General features: G+C 37.2%; 1 pseudogene; it reads right to left on the bottom strand.

Annotated features, from left to right (window-relative positions):
• LOC102837322 overlaps positions 1-4,433 on the bottom strand; it is a 125,993-nt pseudogene that overhangs the window by 25,762 nt on the left and 95,798 nt on the right.

The raw sequence follows: 4,433 nt of genomic DNA, 5'->3' as shown, positions 1-4,433 counted from the left end.
ATTGCTGTTTCCATAGGTGTTTTAGAGTTGATTAAGTAGAACTTGAATATTTTCTTGGTTTATCATGATGTTGTTGGGGAAAGATGAAACTGTACAACTTTGGGAATCCCATATAGGGTCTCTATGAATTGGAACTGACTCTAAGGCACTTAACAACAAATACATCATAGCATTGCATACTGGTCCAGCTGTGATACTAGTTAACAATTATTGAGCAATTCCTGCAGGCTAAGTAATGTTCTAAGCCTTTGCATGCATCATCTTATTTTATCCTCATATCATGATTTTCATTCCTGTTTTATAGATGAAAAGACTGGACTATAAGAGGGTGTCTCAAAGTCACCAGGCCTGTCTAATCCAAAATCAGTATCCTGTAATCAAAATGCTGAAAGTTTGGACAAAACTCTGTAGTTTGAAGCATTATGGTCACCCTGGGGGGAGACCCCAATAGAATGTAGGTGGCAGTTCCTGAAGCCACAAAGAGGGTACGTGTTGGATGCTCACCGCCTGGGCTTCAATCTTGCTCACACATGAACTGTGTGGACCTAAACTCCTCTGTTGACCCCTGATGTGGCATTGTAGACTAAGCACTGGACTGTTAAGCATAAGGTCAGAGGCTCAAACCACCCAATGTCTCCTTGGAAACCCTATACCGGATCACTATGAGGCAGAGCTAACTTGATGGCACTTAACAACAACAACACCAATAAATTTCTTTGTACCTTTGTGTCCTACTCTTATGTATACAAATAAAGATGGTACTTCCTGTCTAAGTGTGACTATTAAATGAAAAGGCACCGAAAGTACATGACCCAGAGTTGATCATATTAGCAAGCTGTCAATAAATAATAACAGAAAAACTACTAGCAATCAAAGTGAGCTGTTCCTAATTCAAAGTGACAAAGGAAGGAAAGGGTCTAAGGGGCCACAGTTACCATAACTAATGTCGCTGAATAATACATGTAAAGAATGATGAAAAAACAAACGATGTGTTACATATAGATCCATCACAATGAACAATGATTTTTAAAAAAAACACGAAAATGATTTTAAAGGCATCTACCTTGAGAGCATATGGTCAATGGTAAGGTTCAGATTTTCCTCTGAGTTTTATCAGGCCTCTCCACTTAACCCCCACAAATGGTACTTTTTTTCGGGGCTTTAAAGGGTAGACATTTATGTTTCTCATGGTTTTGTAGGCAAGAATTTAGAGTGTGGCTATAGGGGAAGTCTAGTTCAGCTTCTCGTAATTGACAATCCTTGGTTCTTCATGTGGCGTCTGTCTTTCTCAATATACATCACTACTTTTCCTTAAATGTACATATTGTAGAACTGAACGTTACTTCTACTTATTGCATTTATTGAATAATTTAATGATTCTTAAATCATTAAAGGGCAAAATGCTGTATTTCTTAATCACCAGAAACCCTAAGTAAAAAAACTCTAATTTGAGTTGGTTTTACTCAAATGCGTCTTGGGTGATCTGTAGATTTTGGTTTGTCATTGACCCTCAAGGGAAGAATGTGCCTAGTCCTCACACTGTAAGTTTGCTTACAAATGTCTCTAAGTACTCACTCGGCGTACAGCATTACTTTTCTTCCCTTATAACTCAAAAGGGTCCTAGTATGTCACTGTAGGATAAACAATGGACTGTCAACCAAAAGCCTGGTGGTTCAAACTCACCAACTATTCCTTGGAAAACCTATACAGGGTTGCTGTTGACTATATGACACTTAGCAGCAAAAACAACCACGTAGTTCAAAATGCACTGCAAAATCCCCATGTATTAAGATTTCTCGATGGTGGCAGCTATTCAAACTTTAAAGCAAAAGCATCTTTATACATTAATGTCATCTCCATTGTCAGCATAAAAAAGTTTCTGCATAAAAGTTTTTGATAGTGTTTTGGTGACCTCAATTTAGAATCTTGTCATTTTATATTTGCGTTTGATTAGTTTGTGAGCCCTATAGTTGAACTGTTTAACATGAAAAGTGTTATGAAATTGATTTATAAAATTATCAGAACAGAGCAAATTGTAACCATAAACGCACTTTTAAATATCCATCAGTTGTTTGGGCCAGGGGAAGGAAAACAGCAAAATTGTTACGAAAATCAAAGAAAAGACAGCATGATGAAAATGCAGGTACACCCTGCTTTTCCAAACTTTGCTCTACACTAGTTGACCTTTAGATCAACATTAGTATTTGTTTTTGCTGACTGAAAGAAATAGGAAGGGGATTTTCGCTTTTAAAGAAATAGACAAAAGCAAAACTAGTGTTCAGCACTTGGTTTGCAGCAAGCTGGTAAAAAGGCAGTACACACTCTGAGCCAAGCCTCAAGAGTAGCGTTTTCAAGCTCTTTCCTGCCAGACCTATATCGTACGCACATCATTCCTGCTTTAAATAGACTGTGATACTTTGGTAGTCCTGGTGTGGTGCTGTAGGATACACACTGGACCGGGAACCACAAGGTTGGTGGTTCAAACACAACAGTGACTTCTTGACTACCTTGTACAGGGTTGCTATCAGTCAGAACTGACTCATCGGCACTTAACAACAGTGTTATGTTATGTTTTATGTATTATTTGGTTTGATTTGGTAGGTTACTTAATTTCTAAAAAATTTTTTTTAAACTTGTTATTATGAATTTAGTGAAGGTTTATAGGGCAGATCAGCTTTCCATTCAATAATTCATATACATTTTGCTTCATATCATTGATTGCAACTATTTTTTGGGTCTGGGAGTGCCAAAATTTTTTATATAAATGAATGATCATTACTTCTTTGCTTTATGCCATTTTGGCTTTCAGATAGCAGGGGAAAGTTGTATTACAGATTTGGAATTACTGACCTAGGATATTTATTTGTCTATTGCTTGAGCGTTTGGTAAAAGTCACCCTTTTAATTTTGGTCTTTCTTTCAGGGATATTCTATTTTGAATGTGGAATTTTGTTATACCCTTCATAAATAGAGAAAACAGAAGAAAGACAATTTGTAGAGAAACATGTTCCCATCCGATTTAAATGATGGAACATCTTTGTCTCTTTTTGTGGAAGGAATTTTGCCTTGTTTGAATCCCCCAAATTCAGCACAGTAGTACGTATTGTTGTTGTTGCTAGTAACTGTGGCGTAGGCTCCGACTCATGGTGGTCTCAGGTACAACAGAGCAAAATGTGATTTGGTCTTGAGACATCTTCATGGTCACTGATACGTTTGGTTTTAGTGTCAATCCATCTTATTGAAGGTTTTCACTGTTTCCTTCCACTTTACCATATATGATGTTCTTCTCTAGGGATTGGTCTTTCCTGATGACATGTCCAAAGTAAAGGAGACAAAGTCTTGCCAAATTTGTTTCTAAGAAGCATTCAGGTTGTATTTCTTTTAAGACTGATTTGCTTGTTCTTATGGCACTTCATAGTATATTTAAATTTTGTTTTGTTTTGCCAGAACTATGATTTTAATGCATCAGTTTTTTATTGTCCAACTTTAGCATGCATGTGAGGCAATTGAAAAGACAATAGCTTGAGTCAGTCACCTGCGTTGTCAAAGTGACATTGTTATGTTTTAAAACTTTAAATAGATCTTTTGCGCCATATTTGTTCAATGCAATATGTCTTGTTGTTGTTTAGTGCCATTGAGTCGGTTCCGACCCATAGTGACCCTATATAGAGTTTCCAAGGAGCAGCTGGTGAACATTAAATGTTCAATAATTTTGTATCAAATAAAGTACAATTGTAAGTGGAGGATACGTGTCTTCCTTCACGTTGTCTGCATCTTGCTCTGTTTTTCACTCAACTGGTCACTAGATGTCTCTCTGTATCCATACTAAACCTCCATTAATACACATACTCATTCACACATGGGAATAAAACTGTTCAGACTATGAAATGCTGCTTGACCAGCTCATGTCTCCCTTTTCCTCTGGGTATGAGTTTCTAGACTCTAGACTACTTAGGTACCCAGAGGTACAAGACAAAGCTGGTGATGTGCATGTCAAGTTGTTGGAATAGGAAATAAAGAGACTATTTTCCTTTAGTCAGAATTAGAGATGTGTTCTTCCCTGTTCTAAAAATGCTACAAAAATTTTATAGTCAGCTAATTCCTGCATGAAGTTGTCAAGGACTTCATTCTTCTTGGATCAACTATCAACACTCACGGAAGTGGCAGTCAAGAAATCAAATGATGTGTTGTGTTAGGAAAATTTGCTGCACAAGATCTTTCTAAAGTGTTGAAGAGCAAAGATGTCAGCTTGAGGACTAAGGTACGCCTGACCCAAGCCATGGTATTTTCAATAACCTCATATGCATGCAAAACCTGGACAGTGAATAAGGAAGACCATAGAAGAATTGATGCTTTTAAGTTATGGTGTTGGAGGAGAATATTGAAAGTGCCATGGGCTGCCAAAAGAACCAATAGATCTGTGTTGGAAGAAGT

This window comes from Chrysochloris asiatica, unplaced genomic scaffold, assembly GCF_000296735.1.
Source record: "Chrysochloris asiatica unplaced genomic scaffold, ChrAsi1.0 scaffold00049, whole genome shotgun sequence".
Lineage (NCBI taxonomy): Eukaryota > Metazoa > Chordata > Mammalia > Afrosoricida > Chrysochloridae > Chrysochloris > Chrysochloris asiatica.
This window is presented reverse-complemented; position numbering and strand designations above follow the sequence as displayed.